This window comes from Podarcis gaigeae (genome assembly GCF_964106915.1).
Source record: "Podarcis gaigeae genome assembly, chromosome: 11".
Lineage (NCBI taxonomy): Eukaryota > Metazoa > Chordata > Lepidosauria > Squamata > Lacertidae > Podarcis > Podarcis gaigeae.
This window is the reverse complement of record NC_139687.1, coordinates 10,915,002-10,932,213: the sequence shown is the minus strand read 5'-3', so window position 1 is coordinate 10,932,213 and position 17,212 is coordinate 10,915,002. Positions and strand designations below refer to the sequence as shown.

At 43.6% G+C, this 17,212-nt stretch overlaps 1 pseudogene across 1 annotated transcript; it reads left to right on the top strand.

Annotated features, from left to right (window-relative positions):
- The first annotated feature begins 6,886 nt into the window (after positions 1-6,886).
- LOC310827621 (large ribosomal subunit protein eL32 pseudogene) lies at positions 6,887-7,351 on the top strand (annotated as a pseudogene). The gene has a single exon. The product of its transcript is annotated as a large ribosomal subunit protein eL32 pseudogene (transcript).
- Positions 7,352-17,212: the final 9,861 nt, after the last annotated feature.

Below are 17,212 nucleotides of genomic sequence, written 5' to 3'. Positions count from 1 at the left end.
TCATCCCCAGTCAAAAAGGTCTGAGCCCACCCTGACAAAAGCAATCTTGTTCAGGGCTAGGGCGACTGAATATTCTGATTTGCAGCAGCTCTCCAGCTTCTCAAGCTGAGGACTTTCCAGTCCCCCGACATCCTTAACTGTACATACCACTGAATCAGTCTTGGACCTTCTGCATGCCAAGCATGTGTTCTATCACCAAGCTATGGTCCCAGTTGGAGATAGGTATGTGCTGGTGTCTGCAACTTTGCTGGATTTTGATGGTGAATGAAGTTCTGGTGACTGCCTGTTCTTCAGCAGTTCTTAACATAATGTTGAACTCCCACTCTCATAAGACTCAGCCAGAAAGGTTGCTCAGCATTTGGGGATAATGAGAGTTTAAGTCCAACAACATCTGAAGATTCCCTATCCCTGGTGCATGCAAAAGCTATCCCATTTTTTCCCCTAGGCTGCTGCATGTGAACAATCCCAGGAAGAGATCTGCAGATCATTTTATGACATTGTTGAAAACTGGACAAGGAAGCGCTTATTCTGATGATGATGATGATGATAATTATATTTCTTTTTTGGTGATCACTTGTAACCAAGATTGTCTTCCATGAACACAGTCTTAAAAGTGAGTCCGTAAGTGACTGTGGAGGCCAATTCTGGATCCAAACATCCTTCCACAGTGGGGACATAGGTTTCCGGGTGGGAGTTGATATGGTGAGGATTTGCCAAGCGTGCCTTCCTCTTAACACATTTCTCCCTTTCGTCCTGAGTTTGAGTGTGTTCAAAGCCCATGACACCTTTGGTAAAGGCTGTTCTCCAACTGGAGCGCTCGCAGGCCAGTGTTTCCCAGTTGTCAGTGTTTATACTACATTTTTTTAGATGTGCCTTGAGAGAGTCTTTAAACCTCTTTTGTTGACCATCTGCATTACGCTTACCATTTTTAAGTTCAGAATAGAGTAGTTGCTTTGGAAGACATCCGGACAACATGACCAGTCCAACGAAATTGATGTTGAAGAATCATTGCTTCAACACTGGTGATCTTTGCTTTTTCTTTATTATTTATACCCTGCCCATCTGACTGGATTTCCCTAGCCATTCTGGGTGGCTTATAGCATATATTACAAATGTTCATTACTATTTCTTTCCGGTCTATAGTTTTATTTTGTTTTTGTTTTGTTCTGTGGTGTGTTTTTTTAAAGACAGTGTTCCACTCGTTCCTGACTTTTTAAAAAAGGCTGAGATTTCTTTTATAGCTATTTTTATTGACTCCTTTTGTAAGCTGCTTTAAAAAAATCAGTTTAAAGGCAGAATATATTTGCTTTCAGCAAACAAACAAAGAATAATGATTCCCTGTGGGGCATGGATGACTTGATGTGTCTGCAGTTCGTTCACCCACAAGGGCTTACCCCTTCCACTTCAGAGAAAAACACCAAGGCAAGGAGGCAGGCAGGCATGGAGCTGCCCTGTCCATTGACATGAATGGGTAAGCCTACTCAGAAGAAAACATCTGAATGGAAACAAAGGATTTCAATCAGATGCCAGAGTGTATATGACATTTGCTCCTCAGCTAAAATAATATAACCCTTCTAAATCCATAAGTCCCTGAAGGCTTGAAAGAGCTGGAATTAGTTTAGCCTGGGTTACACCCCTAATTGCCTGATGTCGCAAAACATGTCAAGAAAGAGGCAAACACACATTTTAGGAGGACAATAAAAATGGCAGTCATTTTCCTGCCATTGCACTAGCCTCACCCCCTTTTGCTCCCTAATGGAGAAAGATGATCAAAGCTGAAGTCTCCACTGCCCATCACCGGCAATAGAAAGAACATTTCATCTTGAAACAGGGCATCAATTTCCACTGAGCAGTGACAGCAGCAGTACGGTGGCTTGACCAGTTGGAAAAGTTTATTCTCTGTTCTGCACAGCTTTTCCGCCCCACACCCGCAATGCGAAGCATCCATCTGGAATGAAATGGACCACAAGCTAGAAATGTTTCTCAAGCATCTCCAAATGTGCAACAAGGTAATTTAATCTTTGAAAGACTGGAAACATTCTGTTTTTGTTTGCTTGACATTACAAGAGGAAAATACTTTCTTTTTTCCCCCTCATAAAGGTCTGTGCAGAGGGATGAGTTCCAGTTTCTCCCAATTTATCATTTTTACAATCTTACATTCAGTTCTCCACCTTTCCACATCAATTTGTGGGTTGTTGTTGTTGTTTAAAAAAGCACTCATGAAAATTCACTACGAAATTTCTCAAAATACCGTATTTTTTGCTCTATAAGACTCACTTTCCCCCTCCTAAAAAGCAAGGGAAAATGTGTGTGTGTCTTATGGAGCGAATGTAGGCTGTGCAGCTATCACAGAAGCCAGAACAGCAAGAGGGATTGCTGCTTTCACTGCGCAGCGATCCCGCTTGCTGTTCTGGCTTTTGAGATTCAGAATTTTTTTTTGCTTGTTTTCCTCCTCCAAAAACTAGGTGCGTCTTGTGGTCTGGTGCATCTTATAGAGCGAAAAATACGGTATATTGTTTTCTGTATGCAGTTTTGTCTAAAGTAGTTTTTTGCAAATATCCCCCCCCCCCCCATGTGATGGATTTTTCCTGTTATTTTCACTATATACATTTTAATGCAAACTTCACCCTAGTATCTGCATTTTTTGTACACATTACTTGGCTGTAGAACTGTGGTGCAGCATTCAGAGAACTGAAAAATTTGAAGGATGTCTGGGTTTCATTTCTTGTATAGTTTCAGAAAGTGATATTTAGCCTTGTAAGTGTGCCCTAAATCAAATTTCTTCTCCTTCCCTACAGGAGACCAATTGCTAAGGGCAAACTTGCAGAAATCAGAAGTTGAGGTTCCCCCAAAATGTGTTTGTACATTGTATAGTAATAATAAAACAAAATTATATATGACAATAATCAGTTGAACCACAGCCCAGTCTACCTGTGCTGTCTCTTAAACCATATAGCACTGAGCTCTTACATAAAACTGATTATAACACTGCTCCTGTAACAAAGGCATGCTCCCTTAACAAGCGCCTTATTTTTAGGAAATCATCAATCTGCATTACTAATATGAAAGCTTAATGAAATGATCTTTGTTTAGTCAAATTATTCCTATACCACAGAACTGTGTTTTGCTGGAATGCTTCTAATACTAAAATTATGTGTGCTGAACTTCCTAGCATGGCAGGCTTGAGATTGTGTGTGTGTGTGTCTGTGTGTGTGTGTGTGTGTGTGTCCTTTTCACATTATATCATGCTTAGATCCTCTGAACTAGCAAGAAAGATCCATGTGCAGAAACAACCTTCTGTATGTAAGGATAATGTGGCCATATGTAGGTGTACTGGAAGAAGCAAAGATCACCAGTGTGATTCTTCAACATCAACTTCGTTGGACTGGTCATGTTGTGTGGATGCCTAATGATCATCTTCCAAAGCTCTATTCGCAACTCAGTAATGGAAAGCGAAATACCTGTGGACAACAAAAGAGGCTTAAAGACTCTCTCAAGGCAAATCTTTAAAAAATGTAGTATAAACAGCAACAACTGGGAAACACTGGCCTGCGAGCGCTCCAGTTGGAGAACAGCCTTCACCAAAGGTGTCATGGACTTTGAAGAAGCACAAACTCAGGACGAAAAGGAGAAATGTGTTAAGAGGAAGGCACACTTGGCAAACCCTCACCGTGATCAACTCCCGCCTGGAAACCTATGTCCCCACTGTGGAAGGATGTGCAGATCCAGAATTGGCCTCCACAGTCACTTACGGACTCACTTTTAAGACCGTGTTCATGGAAGACAATCTTACTCGGCTTTGAGTGATCACCAAAGAAGAAGATGTAGGGTCATAGATCCTCTCCTGCATCACAATGGTTGAGGATAGGTTTTAACCAGATGGATGGATATTAACTTTCCACCGAGAGTCACAAATTAATTGTATGCCTCTGCTGTGGGTTAAACCACAGAGCCTAGAACTTGCCGATCAGAAGGTTGGCGGTTCGAATCCCCGCGACGGGGTGAGCTCCCGTTGCTCAGTACCTGCTCCTGCCAACCTAGCAATTTGAAAGCACGTCAAAGTGGCGGGAAGGTAAACGGCATTTCCATGTGCTGCTCTGGTTCGTCAGAAGCGGCTTAGTCATGCTGGCCACTTGACCCGGAAGTTGTACGCTGGCTCCCTTGGCCAATAAAGCGAGATGAGCGCCGCAACCCCAGAGTTGGTCACGATTGGACCTAATGGTCAGGGGTCCCTTTACCCTTTACCTTTATCCTTTTAGTAAATCGTAGCACAACCCTACCCTCGTCTACTCAAAAGCAAGTCCGATTGAACTCCGTGATCCCACTTCACCTGGGTTTAGGATTGTGCTCTTAGTTGATCATCTTAACCCCCTGAATCAAAGGGGTTCAATTCAAGCCTAAGGATTGGCTTGAATGCACACGATAAAACGACTTCCTTAAAAGCGATGCAGGTCTGAGTCTGGATGAGTCAAGATGTGGATGGGAGATTGATGGAGAACCTGTAAGCAACACCTTGACCTCCCCAGAGGAGAGGTGGGATAGAAATGTCAGAAGTTCACAGCTCGACTTGTAAATACGTCTAGAAACAGTTGAGCTCTTTAAAATCCAGAATGTATTCATGTTATGTCTTAGCAACCTCCAGGAATCAGCAACAATTATCATCCACGTTGCTTAGTTTTGTGAACTGTGAATAATCCAATCCTCACCCTCTGTCTGCATCTTTGCTCTTATTTTCTATGCACAGCATTGCTCAACTGATGTTAAAAATACTCAACGTTGGTATCATTCTGCACCCAGTTTTCAACAGCATTTGTTGCCTTGACAGATCCCCTTCAGTATGCAGCTGCCAAAGCAGCTTTCTTTTGTTCGTTTATTACATTTTCTGTGCTTCCCGCTTGTTCTTAGCATTTGCGCTAAATCTCCATCGGTATTTATCTATTGCATCTAATACAAGTGATTATGTGTGGGGACGGAGGAAAAAATAAAATAAAACTTGCAGGCTTAGCATTATTAGTTTAATTAAACTGGTCTAGATTTGTATTTCCAGTTACTTTAAGTCCTTAGGAAACGGTTACCTTTGAAGTTAATTACTGATTGTCTTGCTGGTGGGGGGGCTAAGACCATCGCTTTTGATTTGGTCATGTTGGCATACTTCTAAAGGCTTGCTCGAGGCACTGAAAAAGCTCTGTTGTTTTCACTGAGACAAAGTAAGAACCATTTGACAGTGGATTGTGGCACCTTGAGGAAGTTTTCTGTGGGATATAAAATGCTCGCATTTTCTTTTACTTAGTTCATTAACCCTCTGAAACAATTCTTAGACTTCTCTTGTACAGTCAGCAGGGAAGACTGCATGTCCCCCTCAACTGGGTATATGATATTTGCATTGTTTGGGGCTCCATGCGGTATTTGTAAGCTAAAAACAGAAAGTGGATGAAGTTTCGGATGAGGATTGCAAATTGTTGTGCAGGGTACCTACAACTATCGTTGGGTACCTACAACTATAGTTGCTACTATAGTTGACATGGTGGTTCTCATGCCCCTGCCCCACTTGAATAGTACAGAGGTACCCAACCTTTTAGAGTCCAGGGGCACATTTTTGAAATCAAACCAGCAGTCATGGGCAGATCCTTAGTCTTGCGCCCAATACTGAGGGGGCATAGCATCACGCACCTGTGATTTCATGCATGCAATGCACACGCATTGTTGGGTGGAGGCCAAGGGCAGAGTGCAACACTGCATACCTTCAATGACCAGGGGTTTCTCGTCTCGCACGCTCAGGAGCAGCTGGCCAAAGATGCTGCACCACGCTTGGTCTCCTCCATTCCCTCAACATTGGGGGGCTCAGCCCCCTGCCAACAAATATTGAGGGGGCCAAATACACCTGCACCCCTAGGAATTGGTGCCTATGGTCATAACATTATATATAGGGGACAGATGAATAATCAGAATTTATTTATTATCTTAACTTTCTTTCTTTCTTTCTTTCTTTCTTTCTTTCTTTCTTTCTTTCTTTCTTTCTTTCTCTCTCTCTCTCTCTCTCTACTTCTTTCTTTCCTTCTTCATTTTTCTTTCATTATCTCCTCTCTTTCTCTCCTCTTCTCTCTTTTATCCCTTCTCTATAGTTCTCCATCCTTCTCTCTCTCTCTCTCTCTCTTTTCCTTTCTTTCTTTCCTTTTTAAATTTTTTTCTTTCTGGTCTGTGTTTTTATTTAGATTAATGTCTTAGAGTTTTTATAAAAAGATAGTAGATGATGATCTTGATCCCTTTTTCCAAATTCTAATAAAATTATTAGGAGGAAAAAAGAAAAAAAGAACAGACAAGACTAGGAGATAGTCTGATCTGGCATAAGGCAATTTCCTGTGCCTCAGGGTTCTAAGTAGCACAATATCAGTATATAACCCCTGACATCTGGCTCTTCCTCTTATGTAGATTTTAGGTTGCTGAACACTATGGTGACAAACTGACCGTTTAGATAAGATACATTTTGTGTGTATGAAATAGCACATTGACATGGATATATCTTTCCACACCCCAGTGCCCCCATGATATCAAATGCATTATTCAGAACAGTGGTTTGCATGAGCAACTAAGGAAGATAATAACACAATACAATTCAAAACAGTAACCATGGATTGCACATTTATTAAAAATCCAATTAAAACTATTTCTTGCAATTAATTCAACAAATTTGTTGATCTTGATCTAGTGATATTAGCTTTTCAAAGTCTGATAGTTATTTTCACTTCCAGTGACACTCCCCGCACGCCACTCCCTTGCTTCTTAGCACCCCGGGGGTGTATGTGCTCACTTTCGGAACCACTACGCTAAACGAAATACAGCTCTGTGGCATGTTAAGATTTTGTCAATAGTAGGAGGTGGTGCTTTTCTCTCCCTCTCTACACTCCCGCTCTGCGCAGGTGCCGCCATTCTCCAGCAGACACTATGCCGGCCCTCAGACCCCTCATCAAGCCTAAGATTGTCAAAAAGAGGACGAAGAAGTTCATCCGCCATCCTTCTGACCACTATGTCAAAATTAAGCGTAACTGGTGGAAGCCCAGCTGTATTGACAACAGAGTTCTCAGAAGGTTCAAGGGCCAAATATTGATGCCCAACAATTGGGTACGGTAGCAGTAAGAAGACAAAGCACATGTTGCCTTCAGCATTCAGAAAGTTCCGTTGATACAACATCAAAGAGCTGGAGGTGCGGCTGCTGAGCAACAAGTCCTATTGTGCAGAGATTGCTCACAAGGTTTCATCTAAGAATCGGAAGATAATTGTGGAAAGAGCAGCTCAGCTTGCTATCAAAGTCACCAATCCAAATGCCAGGCTTCGCAGTGAGGAAAATGAATAGTTGCTCTTGTCCAACTGTACTATATTTAATAAAAAGTCAAAAAGTGAAAAAAGTGAAGAAGAAAAACCAGTAGGATGTGGCTACATCCTGGGGCTTATTCTTTCTTTCTTTGGTGATATTTGCATATTGCAAAGTCAAAAGCATCTTTCACAGCATCATCCAAAGCAGATGGTTAATGAATCAACAGAAAACACACATTTTATAAAACAGAATGCAGCCTTGAAGCAGGAATTTGCAATTGTGAAAAGGCACTCCTTAGAAAGGAATGCTCAAAGTGATGCCGTGTTCGGGTTTTTTTAAATACGTTTTGCATATTATTGGTGTGTGCAAAATCAGAAATCTTTCTCAACCCGGGTGAGGCACTGAACCCTCTAACATGAGTGTTTGGATGATGATGTATTCATAATGGGAACACCAGTTTACAGAGAAAGTTGCTTTTTAACAAAAACCGTGTTGTAGGTATGATGGGAATAAGCAAAAATGCTGAATGAAAGAGCTTTTCCGGGAGATCAAAGAAGAGTGCTTGCCTTTAATTATTTAAAACATACAAAACTGAGTTGTTTGTTGACAGTAATTACTCTGAACTAAGGTTAAAAACAATATAATGGCATGTCTTCCTCATCTGTCATCAGCAGAAACTTGGAGAGCACTTATCACAATGCATAAGCTTGTGGAAGAATGGTAACACTGTATTTTTTAAGCAACCTGGCTTTTAAAGGATCCTGGGTTTCTTAACTGAAGGATTGAGAAACGTGTTTCTCTACATTGGTGTTAAACCTTAAAAGCAAGGATTTTTAGGGTGCATTCGGGGCACTTTGTGGCACGATGCAAAGGGCAAGATACTACTGCATCCCCATTCCTGTCCCCAGGAGACTTAGGAGGAACAGCCAGATTATTGGGTGGCGCTGTGGGTTAAACCACAGAGCCTAGGGCTTGCTGATCAGAAGGTCAGTGGTTCGAATCCCCGCGATGGGGTGAGCTCCCGTTACTCAGTCCCTGCTCCTACCAATCTAGCAGTTCGAAAGCACACAGTGCAAGTAGATAAATAGGTACCACTCTGGCGGGAAGGTAAACGGTGTTTCCGTGCGCTGCTCTGGTTCGCCAGCAGCGGCTTAGTCATGCTGGCCACATGATCCGGAAGCTGTACGCTGGCTCCCTCGGCCAGTATAGTGAGATGAGCGCCGCAACCCCAGAGTCGTCTGCGAATGGAACTATCGGCCAGGGGTCCCTTTACCTTTACCTTTAACTCAGTATTATTTACACTGTTTAGCAGAAGATCTACAGGGTTTCAGTCTCTCCTAGCCCTGTCATGAACCTGGGACCACGTTTTCTTGCTGTTGCAGGCTGACATTCTTGCTTAAGGTAATTTTGTCTATCATGAGTGTTCAACAACGGGTGTAAACCTGCTATTATGCAAATAAAAAATAAAAAATAATGAAACAATATGCTATAGTTATTTTCAGGGACACTGCTTCAGAAACTGGCACCGGCATTGCTTAATTTCATTTGCATGCAAGTTACGGTAATAGCACAGCAAATTAAATTCTGGTCCAGCTTGGGCTCCAGGTTTGTAAATTTCCTCTCCTAGTGAAAGACTGCCTGCTCCAGTCCTAGGCAAAGTTGTGATGGTAGTTGTGCTACCTGGACCTATAAAAACATCATGCTGAGCTCCCATTTTGTTAGCCCTGCAGGCTCATACATAATTAGAGCTTTAATGGGAAGAGCCAGTGGTAAGTGAGAAGTTCCAACATCTCTGTAGAGGGAGATAGTTAAAAGAAATAGCCTATTTAGAAAGTGTCAGCAAGATGGGCCCAGTGGCCTTTACATGTTCCAAGAATATCATCGTATACCTTCTGCAAGGTCCTGGTTCACTGGAGGATGACTCCCTGGGTCTGGTGGCTGCATCATTTTCTCTGTAATAGATTTTCCTTTTTCCAATCTGTTGCGTTCTCTGACAGCTGCTCACCAGGGTGACACAATTTGTGGTTTATCTGTCTGTTCTGAAGGCTTGGGACATGTGCAAGGAAAGTGTTGTGACAGTCACGTTCGGCCTGTATTGTACCATCTTCTCTTTAATCACGGATAAATATTGATTGAAATATTTTGCTTGGAATTAATACTCTCAACATTTCTGTGTTCCAAACAAAACGAGCAGATTGACAGGGTTGTTCCTTTTCCTTCCAAAATGACAGCAAATGGCCTTAGAGCCGCTGCAAAATGGAGTGCAGTGCAATTCATGGTCTCTTGCGACTGAAGAGCAAGACCTGGCTTCGTAAACAAGAGCTTACATTTTGTAAAGCCTTCTAAGGCTAGTAGAACACAATGATAGGTTTTCAATAATAATTACTTCTTACTGGGTTAATTGTGCTCCCATTCCACCTCTGGTTTTATTTTGCTGTGCAAGAAATGCAAGGAAGCACACATGAGAAACTGTGATCACCTGTCTCGCCTGCTAATTGATTTATCTATTAAACTCACATAAATTTGTACATGGATGAAACGATAGCTCTGAAGCAAGAAGCATTATGTTTCTGTTCTTAAACGACACAGGCGGTCTCGTAACAGGTGTCATGTTAGAAGAAGCAGTCCCTTCTACAGGGTGAGAAGAGGAAAAATATGTCTTTGCCACCTGCAGCTATCTGGCTCTGCCTGCAGCCTTATTAGGCTGAGTTTATTTATCTCTGGATTAATTGAAAGGGGGAGCAGGGTCGAGATTATTATTATTATTTTAAAGCTTTATGCATCTTCATCTAATCTTGCCACTTTCTAAAAATTATTTATTAGTGTGTGTTTTGCTTTTTCTAATCAAAGAGTAAAATAAAATCTGGATTAAAGGGTTTTCTCAGAATGGTGGAGGTGGTGTGTGCTGTCTTGGGCTTCCTGATCAGAAGGTTAGCAGTTCGAATTCGCTTGTCGAGGTGAGCTCCCGTTGCTCTGTCCCAGCTTCCTGCCAACATAGCAGTTCGAAAGCACGCCAGTGCAAGTAGACAAAAAGGTACCACTGCGTCGGGAAGGGAGATGGCATTTCTGTGTGCTCTGGTTTCTGTCATGGTGTCCTGTTGTGCCAGAAACGGTTTAGTCCTGCTGGCCACATGACCCGGAAAGCTGTCTGTGGACAAATGCCGGCTCCCTCAGCCTGAAAACAAGATGAGCACTTCAACCCCAGAGTCACCTTTGCCTGGACTTAACCGTCCAGGGGTCCTTTACCTTTTACTTAGTGGTGGAGTCACTTGTCCTTCTTCTTATAGGAAATGCTCAGCAATGTGGGAGGGGGCAAAAATGGCAGGGTCAATGATGATCCTTTGGGAGGAGTGAAAAATTTCCCTATCTTGATCCGAGGAATATTGGAGGGACTGCTGCTTCTGAGCTATGTGACCCATCTAGGCTCTGTGGTAGTCTGTTTCATGCTATAATTCAGGCCTGAGATGTGGTAGCAGCGGCCGGGTTATCCAGCCTCCTCCTCTTCCTGAGCATAAACATTGCTTTAAAAAAAAAAAGAAAAAAAGGACAGTGCTTGCAGGCCTGGCTACTTGAAAGCAAGCAACAACCCATTTGCACATGGGATTCCGTCTCAAGCAGAGGCCAGCTTCAGTGTTATGTTAAATGAGTGTACATTAGTATTTGTATTGTGTGTGTTTCAAACAGAAGCTGTCTGAAGGCTCCCAATGTGGATCAGGACCGTGGCATGTGGGGAGTGGGGTTTTAACCCTTTCACCCATACTGCATATTGTTGTTTAGTCGTTTAGTCATGTCCGACTCTTCGTGACCCCATGAACCAGAGTACGCCAGGCACCTCTGTCCTCCACTGCCACCCGCAGTTTGGTCCAACTCATGCTGGTAGCTTCAAGAACACTATCCAACCATCTTGTCCTCTGTCGTCCTCTTCTCCTTGTGCCCTCCATCTTTCCCAACATCAGGGTCTTTTCCAGGGAGTCTTCTCTTCTCATGAGGTGGCCAAAGTATGGGAGCCTCAGCTGTCCTTCCAGTGAGCACTCAGGGCTGATTTCCTTCAGAATGGATAGGTTTGATCTTCTTGCAGTCCATGGGACTCTCAAGAGTCTCCTCCGCACCAGAATTCAAAAGCACCAATTCTTCAGCAATCAGCCTTCTTTATGGACAGCTCTCACTTCCATACATCACTACTGGGAAAACCATAGCTTTTACTATACATACCTTTGTCGGCAAAGTAATGTCTCTACTTTTTAAGATGACGTCTAGGTTTGTCATTGCTTTTCTCCCAAGAAGCAGGCATCTTTTAATTTTGTGGCTGCTGTCACCATCTGCAGTGATCATGGAGCCCAAGAAAGTAAAATTTCTCACTGCCTCCATTTCTTCCCCTTGTATTTGCCAGGAGGTGATGGGACCAGTGGCCATGATCTTCGTTTTTTTGATATTGAGCTTCAGACCATACTGCATATTACAGTGTTGCATTTTTTAAAGAAGGCACAGGTAAATAGGAGGAAGCAACAACCCCAGAAGTCTTGCACTTTTGAGTTATTTTTTCCTTTGTCTTTTAGTTGTCTGTCTTGCCACCAAGAACTGACACATAGTTTGACAAATTTGTCTTGTTCCTAAATTTCCAGAGGCACAACATGAAAGCATACAGGGGGGGGGAAACAGCCAAGGAAGAATAAATGAAACGTCTTTCCTAGCTCAAGGTCTTGGATCAAGTTTGTAATCTTTCTAGTATTCTTTATAAACCAAGAAATCAAAGTTGCTTTTTCCTTTCCTACTGACCATAGATAACGGATTCTTTCTAGGGGATAAACGGCTTGCTCTCACAAAACGTTTTGCTTCTTTCATTGTTTACACTGCCTCCTTGCACTCTCTGCTTCTCCTTCCAATGCTAGTCAAGGTATTTCATCCACTTTTTATATATATGACAGTCTAAAGCAATCAGGAAAGAAAATGACACTTTGTGCTTGTTTTCGAGGTCCCCTGCACCTGGACTGCCAATCCTGTAGCTGAACAAAACAAAAGTTTTGGACAGTTCAGACACCATCTCTTGTGATATGCGAGCAGTTCCACTTACTCTTTGACACAGGGTAACATGGAGAAATGGAGGACTGAGTATTTATTTGACAGAGTATATCGGAGTAGCATGCAGTGCTCTTTTTCTAGAAAAATAGGTGCTTTTTAAAATGACGATGGCACCCACCTGAGAGGTGCCAGAACTGAGTTCTGGCTGAAAAAAAAAGCTCTGGGTAGGAAGTCCCTATTTTCACTGGAGAAAAGTTGGAAGTTATGGAGTTATGCAACCTCTGAGCCAAGTAGAGAAGTAACTATGCAACCTTTAGAAGACATCTGAAGGCAACCCTCTACAGGGAAGTTTAAAAAAGAAACATTTAATGCTTTATTATGCTATATATGTTGGAAGCTGCCCAGAGTGGCTGGGGCAACCCAGTAAGATGGACAAGGTATAAATAATGGGATAGGACATCCCTATTTTCATCAGAAAAATGTTGGAGGGTATGGAGCAAAAGGTGTGACTTTTGAAAGTAAAAGTCACTGTGTGGAAAGGCTCTATGTGTAACCCAAATTTTGAGGTGATTAAGGGAAGTTACTGAGATTTCTGGGTTGGATCACACCATTAACAAAAGCATCTTGAGGTGGATCAGGCAGTTATTCCATTTTTGTGTCTTTTCGAGAACTGTTAATTAGGGATTTACATTAGGTGAGTGTCCATATGATGTAAAAGTCACTTCTGATACTATAGTGGAATATAATGCAAGCTTAGCACTCATTTCTATGTTATTTGGAGTGGCTGGGTAATCCCAGCCAGATGGGCGGGGTATAAACAAACAAACAAACAAACTCCCCCCGCAAGTTAACAACACAGAAATAAGCACTCAACTTGTACTATAATTTCACCATAATTCCAGAAATGGCTTGAAAGCTCAACTGTAGTGCAGAACCTAACAGTTCAGTTAGGGGAAAGGCATGAAAAGAGAATAAACTGCATTTTGAATGTAGCCAGGGACTCCCTGCATTTGAAATGGCTCCGTGACCTTGGCTGTTCAAAAAAGCAAAGGGTCACTCCCCCCCCCCTTGAGAAATGAAACCAAGTCAGCTGGGGAATGTCAAGAGCATGAGAGGGTGGCTCTATTATTAGGCAATGACACAGTCCAAGGACATGATCCAGCCAGGCCAAAGCACTCAATGAGGACACAGAATAGGGCCATTGAATCACGTAGTTTAGGGATGGGGTGTGCCCTGGGAAAAGTACCTCGAGTTGGGTGCAGATCCTTGAGGGCCATATTTGACAAACACCAATGAGGCTCGCAATCCGTGTTTATATTGCATTTCAGCCATTTTGCTTTTTGACACTGCTGGCACACAAAGGTATTTCATTAGTTATAGTTAAACAATACACATTTTACAATGAGACTTGGGCCTCAGAGGTATGTGACAGTGATATGAGAAGTAAGTAAAAGTAAAGTAAAGGACCACTGGATGGTTATGTCCAGTCAAAGGTGACTATGGGGTAGCAGCACTCATCTTATTTTCCGGCTGAAGGGGCCAGCGTTTGTCCACAGATAGCTTTCTGGGTCATGTGGCCAGCATGACTAAACTGCTTCTGGCACAACAGGACACCTTAAGATAAGCTAAAGCGCACAGAAACACTGTTTACCTTCCCACAGCAGCAGTACCTGTTTATCTACTTGCACTGGCGTGCTTTCGAACTGCTAGGTTGGCAGAAGCTGGAACAGAGCAATGGGAGCTCACCTTGTCAAGGGATTCAAATTGCTGACCTTCCGATTGGCAAGCCCAAGAGGTTCAGTGGTTTAGACCATAGCGCCACCCACATCCCGAATAAATAATCACACAATCACTGATAGGTCCACCTGCCATTGTGAGGCTCAAAGCAATGAAGATGATGCCTCCCCAGCTGTTGCCATTGACTGAGTTTCTTGTGATGTCACAAAAGCACTTGGCAACTGAGTGGATATAAAGGCAGGCCAAGGGGAAAGCCCTTTTCTATTTCCAGCAGGACACACCTGGCAATGGATGTGACATTCAGCCCTGCCCAGGTTTCTTCCATTTGGAGGAGGCAAAGTGATGAATGGAAGGAGGCAATCCTCTGGCAGTGGGATGCTAGAGAGTGATAATAAGGCAAGTTTGCTTGCTTGAAGGCTGCTGGTATCTGTGGTTGGAAGCTGGTGGATGTCTCATGATGGACCTAAGGGAAGCTGGCAGATGTTCGTGAAAACATTATCTGGAGAGTTCATCTCAGACTGCAGCAAGCAGAAGAAGGGTAAAGGTAAAGGACCCCTGGGCGGTTAAGTCCAGTCAAAAGCGACTATGGAGTTGTGGCGCTCATCTTGCTTTCAGGTGAAGGGAGTGGACATTTGTCCACAGACAGCTTTTCAGGTCATGTGGCTGGCATGACTAAACTGCTTCTGGCTCAATGGAACACCATGGCAGAAACCTGAATTGATAGAAATGGCGTTTACCTTCCTGCCACAGTGGTACCTATTATCTACTTGCACTGGCATGCTTTCGAACTGCTTGGTTGGCAGGAGCTGGGACAGAGCAACAGGAGCTCACCCCGTCGGAGGAATTCGAACCACAGACCTTCCGATCAGCAAGCCCAAGAGGCTCAGTGGTTTAGACCACAGTTCCACCTGGTGTAATAAAATTAGCCTGTCCACTCTATGTGATTCTGTTACATGCTTCAGAAGTAACTAGGCCACATGGGGGTAATAATAATAATAATAATAATAATAATAATAATAATAATAATAATAATTTATTCCCCACCAATCTGGCTGGGTTTCCCCAGCCATTCTGGGTGTCTTTCAGCACACATAAAAACATTTGAAAACATCAAACATTAAAAACTTCCCAATACAGGATTCTGCACAGTTAGACATCCAAATCCAACCCTTAAGGGGTTGCTGCAGAAAGTGTGCTACTTCTGCGCTTCCATCTCCTCATCAAAAGTGTGCTGTCCACCTCTCTGTTCTCGGCTACCATCTCACAGAGTGTCTTTTCCTGCAGAAAAGAGAATGTTAGGTACATACATACATTTGCATTTGATGTGTATGTTTTGCCCTGAAGTCAAGAAATAAATGGGGGGGAACACAACTTGAACTAAATGACCCAGAGAGTTTTCATTTCATAAGAGTTAAGGACATTAGCGGAACACAAGCAACATTTTAAGAGAGCATGGGGAGAAGAGACAAACAGCAAGTTTTTGGCATTCATTCAATGTACACAAGTCTCCTCGCGGATTAAGTGAATACTTGAGGGTCGATTTCAAAATATTCCACTGGAAAAATGGTTATGTCCATGTGGAGATGGAGTCAGTGGCTCATGTGCTTTTGGCTTGCACTCTTTATAAAGTCAGACTAAACGTCTTTCATTCTGCAGTGTTGGATGGCAGGTTGAGAGGAGTTCCCTACCAGGACAGACTTTGCTTGTGTGCTCAAGACATCGATTCCATAAAGCGTGTTCTCCATCACGGAGAGCACGTGTTGTGGTTGGGGATTCCAAGACACCTTGCTGTTTCTGGGCAGATGGTTTGGCCAACTCGTAAGCAGGAGCGGGCTGTTACTGGGGAAAATTAGATGTTGCCATTTAGTGTTTGACAGCCCTATTTGTTAAATACAAGGCACGCAGCAACGGACATCCTCTTTCGCTGCGTGCTTCGGATCACCAGGAGCACTTGGACCATGGAGTTATCTTCTCATTGTCTGGTTACATTTTCTTTATCTTTAGTCCCTTAATTAATTTAATTCCACCCCTTTTCTTTTCCTCTTTGATTTCCCATCCCACCCCTTACCCTGCCCTTTGGGAAGATTCTCTGTGTACCTGTGAGCACTGCCTGTGCATAATCCTCCTTGGCTTGCCTTTCCCAATAGGGAGAGAGCCCCCATTAGGCGCTTTCTTTTGAAGAAAGGTTTCCCTCATTTTGCCTGTTTGTTAATTGTGGGGCTAATCAGGACTGTTCCCAGCTTAGCTGGAATCACTTTCGTTTATAGGATTGTAGGCCACAGCATTGTCCACTGGGCCGGCATCAGAGCTTGGGAGTCTGGATTCGGAGCAGCACTTGGTCTTCCCCATCATGTGCAGGTGTCTTGGCTGTCCAGACGTGGAATGCTGTGGACCGAATTGCTTCCAATGATACAAAAGCAGTTGAGTCTTATGGGGCCCCCTTCTGCTATTGTGCTCCAGCTGGGGGAGAATGATTTGCCTGCCACTGACTGCTGTGACTTGCGTAACGCAGTACGGAAGGACCTGGAGAAACTGGCTGCTATGTTGTCAGATGCAAAAATAATTTGGTCACAGTTGCTGCAACGCCGCTTCTGGCGTGGCAGTCAAAGTCCTGCTGCCACCGAGCAGGCCAGGAAGCGCGTTAACAAGGTGACGGTAAAGAAGGTCCTCGCCTTAGGTGGTTTTGTAATCATGCACCCTGCTGTTTCCTTCAAGGCTGTTGCCCTCTTTAGGGCAGATGGGGTACATCTTTCCCCTGTAGGGAACGATACCTGGTTGGCTGCGGTCGCTTTGGGTTTGAAGGAAGGGTTGTATTTGTGAGTGGTTTGGCGGTGAGCTTCAGTGCTCAGTTGGCGGTTAGGCATTGGTCTGGAATTGGTTGCTGGAGGGGTATGGATTCAGCTGTGCCTGCCCCCCAAAATGCTGTTGGTGGTGGAGGGGTATGGATTCAGCTGTGCCTGCCCCTCCAAAATGCTGCTGCTGAAGGGTTTTACCATTAAAGGAACCCAGGGGCTCCCTCATGCTTTTGTCCGAAACCCCCTGGCAAGGGGCTAGGGCCACGCAAGCCCCTGGGAGCATGCTGGGGAGAGGTGAGGCATGCTTCCCAGTCCCGTCTCTCTCCCCAGGTGACTTACCCTTCCTGAC